Here is an 11960-nt window from a genome sequence, read left to right as displayed (position 1 = left end):
CACGAACTAAGGATTGGCGAAGGGAATGGCCCTTGCGAAAGGCAGAGAGGGGTGGGGGGTGGGAGATGTTCCGGGTGGTGGGATCTAATTGGAAGCTGGAAGACTGATGGGGTGGAGCGGACCCACAAACAAAAATGGTCAGCCACAGAATTTTCCTCACTTTGTGAAAGAGGAGAGTGGGCCAGGGTAGTCCAGGGAGATAATTTCAGACAAGGCAGGGTCACACATTGTGGGGCAAAGTAAGTGGAGACCACTCAGAAGGCAGAGGTTTGAGTAATTTAGGGGAGCGAGTCAAACAGTCATAGTGTCATACAGCAGGAAAACAGACCCTTCAGTCCAACCAATCCATGCCGACCACCTTTCCCAAACTAAACTAGTCCCACTTGCCTGTGTTTGGCCCATATCCCTCTAAACTTTTCCTATTCATGTACCTGTCCAAATGTCTTTTAAATGTTGTAACTGTACCTGCATCTACCACTTCCTCTGGCAGTTCATTTCACATACGAACCACGTTCTGTGTGAAATAGATCTCCCGCAGGTCCCTTTTAAATCTTTTTCCTCTCACTTTAAAAATATGCACCCTAGTTTTAAATGCCCCACCCTGAGGAAAAGATCTTGGCTATTCAGCTTATCCATGCCCCTCATAATTTTATAAACCTCTATAAGGTCACCTTTCAACCTCCTACGCTCCGGGGGATAAAGCCCCAACCTATCCAGCTTCTCCTTCTAACTCCTGTTCCGGTAATATCCTTGTAGATATTTTCTGCACCCTCTCCAATTCACTAACATCCTTCTTATGGCAGGGTGACTAGAACTGAACGCAATATTCTGAAAGTGGCCTCACCAACGTGACAATGTCAGGCAATAGAATGGGTTAATACCTATGGATAAGATAAAAGGGAGGACACAAATTTTAAACTTGAGCCAAAATTGGGAAAAGAGGCTTAGCTCAAAAAGGCTAGTGGTGCAGAATGATCAGTCTGAGCTTTCCTCAAAAGACAATCCTCTCATTCCATGTTAAGTTAAAGAGAAACTATTTATATACCATTCCTTCCTGTACAAAATACAGTCATACAGTCTTTTACAAGATGGAAAAAGGTTTTTCAGTCCATCAAGTCAATGCTGGCTCTTGGTGGAGCAATCCCATTGTCTTTTTTTCCTTTATTTATTCATGGAATGAGGGCATGGCTGGCTAGGCAGCATTTATTACCCATCAATTGACAATGAGCTCATGATCATGGGCATCATTAGACTCTTAGCTCCAGATATTTATTGAATTCAAATTCCACCATCTACTATGGCAGGATTTGAAATAGGGTCCCCAGAACATTATCTGAGTCTCTGGATTAATAGGCCGGCAACAATACCACTAGGCCATCACCTCCCATTAGCCTGTCCATGTAGCCCTGCACATTTAGGCTCTTCAAGCACCCCTTTTCAGATTCCCTTTTCAGAATATTGACCTCCTCATGGGCAGAGGGCTGCCGGTCTTTATAACAGGAAAACACTTCTACTACATATTCACAACCTGGATGTCTTTTGAAAATCATCACAAACATGAAGGGCTGAATAGCCTCTTTCTGTACTTCAGGCATTTTGTGTCCGTACGATATAAAGCTGCTTTAACATTTGGGAAAGATTGACAGAAACATGTGGATTTTAGGAACATTGTTCCCACTGATTAGGAAGCAGATTCGAAATTGATGACACTGAGAAATTGTAGCCCTCATGTACAAAGTAATAATGAGTACATTAATGTTTATTTAAGGTGCTATTGATTTTGTACTCATGTTCTGAGAAACAGATTGGAGTAGCCCCATAAAATCCTGTTAATATTTGACATCAAACGCTGCTCCAGCTCAAAGGAGATTGGGAAATCAGTTAGCAGGATGAGATGATTGATAGTTAATCAGTTTGTAAATCGTTCCTTACAGACTTAGCCAAAAACACACTATCCAATGAATATCAGCCAGTCTTCTCAATATGCAAAATCAAACAAAGAACTACTGATGCTGGAAATCGGCAACAAAACTCAGCAGGTCTGGCAGCATCTGTGGACAGAAAGCAGAGTTGGCATTTTGAGTCTGCTGACCCTTTTTGAGGTTCTGAAGAAGGCTCATTGGACTCAAACCATTCACCCTACTTTCTCTCTGCAGATGCTGCCAGACCTGCTGAGTTTCTCCAGCAATTTCACTTCTGGAAATGTAATTAGGTTTAGGAACCCAAAATCCCAGACCAAATATATGGAGAACAATTGACTCAAAACTAGGGAGCAAAGAAGTGAAAAGGAGCATTTAGTTGTGCACTAATGGATTGCTGGATTTGGAGTAAGCAGTTACTAAGTTGCTGTATAACCTGCCAAAATATAAATCCTCTCATTCAGTTTTAAATGTGGATATCCACATACAACCACCTGCATTTGTATAACATCCTATGGTAGTAAAACATCCCAAGGTGTTTCACTTAACCAAAGAAGGGGACGTGGCGAGATTAGGAAGAGGAAGAGGAAGAGGAAGAGGCCATTCAGCCCCTTAAGCCTGTTCTGCTCTAATATTCGATGAGATCAAAGCTTGTCTCTATCTTAACCCGTCTTGGTTCTGCAACACTTAATCCACTTGCCTTGAATAAATCTATCCATTCCAGTTTTGAAATTTTAAATTGATCTCTAGCCTCTATGGCCTTCCAGGAGATAGTATCCCAGATTTAACTGCCCTTTATATGAAGAGATTTCTGCTATTAACCCTGAATGGCTGAGTTTTCATTTTAAGATTACATTTTGTTTGATCTTGATGACCTCAACAGTTTCCATCTGCATACCTGTACCCTACCAAATATTCTAATTATTTTAATCACCTCAATTGAATCACTCTTTGAAATTGAAGTACATTCATATTTAGGAACTCGTTCTCTGCAAACAAAAGCAATATGTCCAAGCCGTGTGCTTTATCTGAATATCCAGAAGCACGGGAGCCTGATCCTTCTTACTTTCTCCATGGTAATTTCTTGGCCAACAAGAGAGTCAACTTGCCAACCAATCAGCAATGTTTTCGCCTGTGGCATAAATTGTTGTAATCCCTTGAAATGTGGTGTTTTTGCATTTGACCTGATATGTTCAGGACATAAAGCATCATCAAAATGTCTTTTTCATTTTTGATAATACTCCTTAACCTCAATGCATTTCAAGCTTAATCTGTGGAACCTGTCCTTACAATTTAATGTTTTTAACCCTGACAAAATGTAAGCACACACCACTGAATGCATACTTGTTTTAGTTCCATTTTCCTGATTACTGTTGCCTAACAAGGGACTGAAATAATGGTCAAAGAGGTAGATGTCTATATTATAGTGATTGTAATGAGTTCAACCAGCTGGACCCGCCTCCGCCTACGCGCTTATTTCTTCAATCGTGAGCCTAACCCTCCCTCTACTGACCCCTTCTCCCACCTCCAACACACCCCCTCCTCCTGGACACCACCCCAAGGCCTCCTACCCTCCCTCGACCTCTTCATCTCTAACTGCCGTCGAGACATCAATCGCCTCGACCTCTCCACCCCTCTCATCCACTCCAACCTCTCCCCAACAGAATGTGCAGCCCTCCGTTCCAATCCCAACCTCACCATAAAACCTGCGGACAAGGGAGGCACAGTTGTAGTATGGCGCACTGACCTCTACATCGCCGAGGCCAGGCGCCAACTCTCCGACACGTCCTCCTACCGCCCCCTTGATCATAATCCCACCCCCGACCACCAAACCATCATCTCCCAACCCATCCACAACCTCATCACCTCAGGTGACCTCCCACCCACAGCCTCCAGCCTCATCGTTCCCCAAGCCCGCACCGCCTGCTTCTATCTCCTTCCCAAAATCCACAAAGCTGACTGCCCTGGTCGACCCATTGTCTCCGCCTGCTCCTGCCTCACTGAACTTATCTCTACTTACCTCGACTCCATTTTCTCCCCCTTGGTCCAGCAACACCCCACCTACATCCGTGACACCACCCACACCCTCCACCTCCTCCAAAACTTCCAATTCCCTGGTCCCCAACATCCCATCTTTACCATGGACGTCCAGTCCCTATACACCTGCATTCCCCATGCAGATAGCCTAAAGGCCCTCCGCTTCTTCCTGTCCTGCAGGCCCGACCAGTTCCCCTCCACTGACACCCTCATCCACTTAGCTGAACTCGTCCTCACCCTTAACAACTTCTCTTTCAATTCCTCCCACTGCCTACAGACAAAGGGGTTGGCCATGGGTACCCGCATGGGCCCAAGCTACGCCTGCCTCTTTGTAGGTTACATGGAACAATCCCTCTTCTGTAGCTACACTGGCCCTAAACCCCACTTCTTCCTCCGTTACATCGATGACTGTATCGGCGCTGCCTCATGCTCCCACGAGGAGCTCGAACAGTTCATCCACCTCACCAACACCTTCCACCCCAACCTTAAGTTCACCTGGACCATCTCTGATATCTCTCTCTCCTTCCTGGACTTCTCTGTTTCCATCTTTGGCAACCACCGGAAACTGATATCCATTTCAAGCCTACCGACTCCCACAGCTACCTAGAATACACCTCCTTCCATCCACCTTCCTGCAAAAATGCCATCCCCTATTCCCAATTACTTCGCCTCCGCCGCATCTGCTCCCAGGATGAGGCATTCCACTCCCGAACATCTCAGATGTCCTCGTTTTTCAAGGACCGTAACTTCCCCCCCTCAGTGGTCGAGAACGCCCTCGACCGTGTCTCCCGCATTTCCCGCAACTCATCCCTCACACCCCCTCCCTGCAATAACAACCAAAACAGAACCCCCTCATCCTCACGTACCACCCCACCAACCTCCGGATCCAACGCATCATCCTCCGACACTTCCGCCATCTGCAATCCGACCCCACAACCAAAGACATTTTTCCTTCCCCACCCTTATTTGCCTTCCAGAGGGACCACTCTCTCCATGACTCCCTTGTCCGTTCCACACTCCCCTCCAGCCCCACCACACCCGGCACTTTTCCCTGCAACCGCAGGAAATGCTACACCTGCCCCTACACCTCCACCCTCACCCCCATCCCAGGCCCCAAGAAGACCTTCCACATCAAGCAGATGTTCACCTGCACATCTGCTAATGTGGTACACTGTATCTGCTGTTCCAGATGTGACCTACTCTACATCGCGGAAACCAAGCGGAGACTTGGGGACCGCTTTGCAGAACACCTACGCTTGGTTCGCAACAAACAACTGCACCTCCCAGTCGCGAACCATTTCAACTCCCCCTCCCATTCTTTTGACGACATGTCCATCCTGGGTCTCCTGCAGTGCCACAACGATGTCACCCGAAGGTTGCAGGAACAGCACCTCATATTTCACTTGGGAACCCTGCAGCCCAATGGTATCAATGTGGACTTCACAAGCTTCAAAATCTCCCCACCTCCAACCGCATCCCAAAACCAGCCCAGCTTGTCCCCGCCTCCCCAACCTGTCCTTCCTCCCACGTATCCCCTCCTCCCACCTCAAGCCCCACCACCCATCTCCTACCTACTAGCCTCATCCCACCCCCTTGACCTGTCTGTCCTCCCTAGACTGACCTATCGCCTTCCTAACTCCCCACCTACACTCACCTTTACTGGCTCCACCCCCGCCTCTTTGACCTGTGTCCTCTCCACCTATCTTCTCCTCTATCCATCTTCTATCCACCTCCCCCTCTCTCCCTATTTATTTCAGAGTCCCCTTCCCCTCCCCCATTTCTGAAGAAGGGTCTAGGCCCAAAACGTCAGCCTTCCTGCTCCTCTGATGCTGCTTGGCCTGCTGTGTTCATCCAGTTCTACACCTTGTTATCTCAGATTCTCCAGCATCTGCAGTTCCTACTATCTCATAGAATACTAGTTTCCTGATTGAGGCTGTTAATCTGGTCCAATCAGGGAGCCCTGGCTGACATAAAAAAGGTTAAGTGTCAGGGAAACTGACACTCTGGTGCCTGACTCTGTACCAGCTGGCACTATAGTCAAGGACCGTCCATATGTAAATAAATGGTGACAGGGTACCAGCCTCTGCAGAGTTATTTCACATCTGAACCTGTATGCTTAGAAAGGGGAGGGGTGTGATCATTACACAGATGTTTCAGAAGTCTTTGCAGAATTCATGTTCCTGTTATTTTGTTATTCTTAGCCTTGCTTCCTCATTTTTGTAATATCTTGCAATTTTAGAATCTTTTGAAATCTTTGTGCTCCTCCAATTCTGGCTCTTAATTGCCTCAATTTTAATTGTTCCACCATGGAAGCAATATCTATAGTTGTCAAGGCTAAACTTCTGAAACTCTCCATGCAAACCTCTCCCACTCTCTACCTCTCTTTCTTATTTTCAAACTGCTCCTTAAAACTACCTCTTTGGTAGCTTTCGGATATCTACTTAATGCTCCAGCAATAAGGAATGGAACATTTTGCTGCATTAGAGGTCATTTGGTAGCACAGAGTTTCAGTATTGCTGAAAACACACACACATTTTGTCAAAGTTGTTTCTTTTAAACTCATATGGAATCCCCGCAGTGTGGAAACAGGCCATTTGGCCCAAAGAGTCCATACCGACATACCGAAGAGCATTCCACCCAGGCCCATCCCCTTACCCTATCCCTATAACCCTGCATTTCCTATTGATAACGCACCTAACCTGCACATTCCTGAACACTATGGGTAATTTAGCATGGCCAATCCACCTAACTTGCACATCTTTGGACTCATCAGAAGAGAATTCACAAGGATACCAATATAAAGGTATATATATTTTTATCCTAGATAAGAAAGGAATGTTGATTGTGCAGCAAGCGTAGAGTGCAAAAAATTATGCTGAGAATCTATTTCAGATTGTCTTTTGGGCTCAAAATGTGGCACACTTGAGTATACTGAAAGCTACTAACACACAGGGACTTTTTCTTTGCAGGCAGAAAGATCGTGTACATACATTGCACCAATTTTGACTTAAAATAAGTGACAACACTTCTCTGGCAATGGTTCTTCGGTCCAATATTGTGACCAATCAGAATCAACCTGCCCTGGTTTAAATTTAAACAAAGTTGGGCAATTAACTGTCAGTCATTACCTAATGGGTGCATTTTCTATGGCAATACCACTACCAATCAGTATCCATTTGCCAACCAATCAGCGTCCAAGCTCACATAGTATAGAAGTCTTATTGCTTTTTACATTTGTATCCTCACAATGTCCCGATGAGTGCATTAAGTGCAATTTGTTACTGAGTCAGCAATCACCCTAAGCTTCTATTTTACTGTAATTTATCCAATTGCAAAAGCAGGATTCCTCTGGTCAGTTTAGTTGCAATCAGAAACAGCACGATCAATACTTTTCTACATTTACGGAATGATTTTCCCATCAGATTTCCCGTCAACCACAGATTTTATTCATTCATTGCAAGTCCCAAAATTACTATTTGTTACTTTAGATTTCAGTTGGAGAAACAGCATATGTTTTATTATGCTTCGTACAATACAGCAATTGTGTCACCTTGTCAGAGGCCTTTCTCTCATGATTAATTTATGAGCTTTACTGTGTACCTGTTCATTTTTTTTGATCAAGAAATTAAATAAGCTATTCACAGTGTTGTGTAGAGACATGAAGAAACCAATCCACTTATCAACTACAGCAGGAAAATGTGACCAGACTTGATTCATTCTGAAGAGATAATGAATTAGGAACAATACAAACATTCAGCTAATTTACATAAATTAAAATAAACAGCTGTCAAAGTAAATATTTTCAATACTTTCCAGAATAACCTTGTACTTTGTACACACGCTCGAAGTGCATGTGCACACACCTACAGGATAATTCGTTCTGAAACCTTGTGAAATAGGACAGTAGTCTTCTACTTAATACTGGATTCATTTACAGAATGAAACATTACAAAATCTCACATGCCCCCACGTAACACACACACATACATACTCATGCACAAACATGTGTAGTGCACGCACACACACGTACTTTCACATTCCTCAGGCCAATTTCTTGCCCAGAGTCAAAATTTAAACAAAGTTTGGCAGTTAATTGTCAGTCATCATCTAACTGATGCATTCTCCATGACAACCCCCTACGAATCATTGTCCATTTGCAACCAAACAGCACTCTGTTCTCAGAGTAGAAAACATATGCTCACAAGTACATTTACACATCCACATGCACAAAATGCATACACAAAGACACGTACTGAAACGCACATATACACAAACACACGCACTCTCCTCTTACATTCACAGATGCTCACACATGCACAACATAGGAAAAAGATTCCGCAATGTTTCATCTTGCATGCAGGCCATCCCATTGTTGAACAGGTGAGTCCTCCGGCAATTTTGTGCCTGAAACACGCTGCGAGGTCATTACCAATTTCTCCACGAGGAGTTTAGCATTCACATTAGAGAGAAAGGAACCTTGTTGCACAATCTAAAGAAAAGATTCACTTTGATGAGTTTCTGGAGACAAATCCACTCAGCTCTAGCTGTCCTCTTGTTGTTGTAAGTGACAAAGACTAGGTTGATCTGAGAGCTGTTGTCAGTGGTATTACATGTTACAGAGTTGCTGGAGGTGTGAAATCCAGGCTTTCAACTGTGCATAGAATTGATACAATAGGCATTGATTTCTGTTTTGGAAAATGTGGTCCATCTAGGAAAACAAATCATTTATAAATTATCCTTGGAGATCTTAAACTTTCTAAATGAATGTGGATTTCTGTACTTGTACTCAACTAACATAATTATAACAGATTATGTGAACATTGATGCTACTGCCTTGTAGGGTTGCCTAGGAACAAGCGCTGACTATTAATTAATTGAGAGTAATTGGGTAAGAATTTGACTGTGAGTATGTATATCTGGGGAACAAGTCATCAATGAACCTTGAGTCTATCTATCCATTGTTTCATGACTATTACTGTGACCAAAGGTCTGTGGTGGCCCCTATAATACATTCATTGTTCGAAGATAGGCCATTCAGTTCACAGGCCATAATATTTATGCTGCATATGAGCCTCCAATGATCTCTCCTCATACAACTCCATCAATATAACCTTCAATTCATAAGTTCATAAGACATAGGGGCAGAATTAAGCCATTCGGCCCATCGAAGTCTGCTCTGCCATTCGATCATGGCTGATATGCTCCTCACCCCCATGTTCCTGTCTTCTCTCCATAACCCTTCAACCCATTACCAATTAAAAATCTGTCTAACTCCTCCTTAAATTTACTCACTGTCCCAGCATCCATTGCACTTTGGGGTAACAAATTCCTCATGCGTTATCTACACCTTCCTCACTAAAATACATTTGTATTATTTGCCTCCTTCTGACAATGCGCTTCACATTGTCAACACACTCTGCATAAAGAAGTTTCTTCCAAATTCCCTATTGGAATTATTAGTGACCATCATATATTCGTTTCCAAGTTCTAAACAGTAACATAATAGCAATGCTCTTAGACTATTAATCCAGTGACCCTGAGATGGGCGGCTGAAAACCCATTATAGAATCATAGAAGCCCTACAGTGTGGAAAGAGGCCATTTGGCCCATCGAGCCCACACTGACCCTCTGAAGAGCATCCCACTTGGATCCAGACCTGGACCTGGGTTCAATTCCAGCTTTGGGTGACTGTCTATGAGGCGTCTGCACATTCTCCCCGTCAGCATGGGTTTCCTCCCACAGTCCAAAGATATGCAGGTTAGGTGGATTGCCTATGCTAAATTGCTAATAGCATAGAGAGATGTACAGACAAGGCGTATTGGCCATGGCGAAATGCAGGGTTACAGGGATAGGATTTGGTGGGTGGGGGTAGCGGGGTCTGGGTGGGATCCTGTTTGGAGGGTCTGTATGTACTTGACAGGCCAAATGGCCTGCTTCAACACTCTAGGGATTCTATGATTTTACTACATTCAGGGTGTTAACCTGCAAACGTTTAGTCAGTGGTTAACCAAAATCTCATTAATGAAAGTACTACTGCATTTGAAGAAGGTGGCTCTTTCCTTTTAAATTGCACTGTTGTTTTAGGAAAGAAAACAGCCCACTGATTGATCATATGAAACCGAACACAATGTGACACTTAGATAGCAGGAACTGCAGATGCTGGAGAATCCAAGACAACAAGGTGCAGAGTTGGATGAACACAGCAGGCCAAGCAGCATCATAGGAGCAGAAAGGCTGATGTTTCGGGCCTAGACCCTTCATCAGATGCTGTGTTCATCCAGCTCTGCACAATGTGACACTTAAATTTGTACTCAAGGTTCCTATCTTTGGGATTAAGGAGTTGAATATTTCCATTTGGCAAATTATTCTAGAATAATGAGGACATCAAAAAACATGACTAATTTTAACATTAATTTATTAAATGGATGAATGGTATTTTCCATTCTATTGCATTAAATGCATTTTAATTGAAGCTAATGCTATTATTATGCAAATAAACAAATCAAGCTTTTCATTGCTTCAGAAAAAACTTGTATAAATATTCATTTATTAATATTCATAACTAAAGCAGGAATTCTGTTCGAAATATCAGCGGATGTTTATGAAATGTCTTTTATTAATGTTTACTACTCAATATTCATGCTGGCTGAAGCAGCATATTTTACTTTCCTCTTAAAAAGTTGACATTTCTTTGGAATTGTTACACTTTTAGTTGTAATGCTGGATGTGAAATGCATTTCACTATCAATACATTTTAATTCTTCGATATAACTACCTTTGAGTGTTGAAATTCTGTAATAGTTGGCCCATTATCCATTTCCCAGCATACTCTTAATAATATTGAACTTTAACACATTCAGATGCATAAACTAACTGGTGCTAGTACTGATGCATCACTGAGGCCCTTAACTCTGACCCCATCATTGGCCCTCCTTCACTAGGAGCCCAATGCTCATTCATGCACACCGTCCCAGATCTAATTGTGTGCAGTAACAGACCCTTTTGTCCATTGTGTCCACATCAGCACTTCAAAGGAACATCTCACTTAGTGTCTTTCTCCTACCCATCCCCATGCAACACTGCACACATACATTTTTGAATGCCTCAATTAAAACCTACCTCGACCACAAATCTCAGACACCACACAAAGACACAACGCGATGAGTTTGTGTTGGTGCGATAACAGGAATGTAGACCATACATCTCAGCAACTGGCAGGCTGTTTAAAAAAAACACAAACGTGTTTTCAAAGGATCATCCTCTATCTGCTGCATACCATCACCAAATAGAGCTGCCCATCATTCTGAAGGGACTGTTTCCTCTGCTACAACCTGTCCCACTCCATTACCCCCAGTATGTCTAGCAGCCTGATCTCCCCCACAGCACCAGTGCAGTTACAGAAGTAAACACTCATCCTTTTACCTCCTCACTGTCCAAGGCCCTATTTGCAGATGAAGTAACTATTTAACTTGTATTTCTTCCAACCCAGTCTATAAAATCCACTTCTCAAAGCAGTCTCCTCTACATTAGGGAAGGCTGAGCACTTTGCAGAATACCTCCATCCAGTCTGCAAGCATGACCCTAACCTTCCAGTTGCTTGGCACTGCAACACACAGTCCTACTCATTTGTCTTAGGTCTGGACCAGTGATCCAGAGTGACAATGCAAGCTGTATGAACAGCTCCTCACTTTCCCTTTAGACACTTATGGACTTCAGACCCTAACATTTCAATGATCTGCAATCAATAAACTCACCAGCCTGTTTGGAGATTACCCCAGCTTTCCGGTTTAATGTGGTTTTACTTCACTAGCACTTACCCAGATCTACACTTCATCTTCTCTACAACCGTTACCACTCACTATCTTCTATTCAAAGGACAGAGGGGGAAGATATTGAAAGATCTTCAAACTTGAAAATTTAAAAAACCAAACTGGAGAAACCTCACTAAGTCTGGCATCAACTGTCAAAAAAGTGCTGCAGAGGTCCCTTAGCCCATACATTCCC

This window comes from Rhincodon typus, chromosome 18 (genome assembly GCF_021869965.1).
Source record: "Rhincodon typus isolate 14 chromosome 18, sRhiTyp1.1, whole genome shotgun sequence".
In the NCBI taxonomy this organism is placed as follows: Eukaryota; Metazoa; Chordata; class Chondrichthyes; order Orectolobiformes; family Rhincodontidae; genus Rhincodon; species Rhincodon typus.
Note: the sequence above shows the minus strand (reverse complement) of the source record.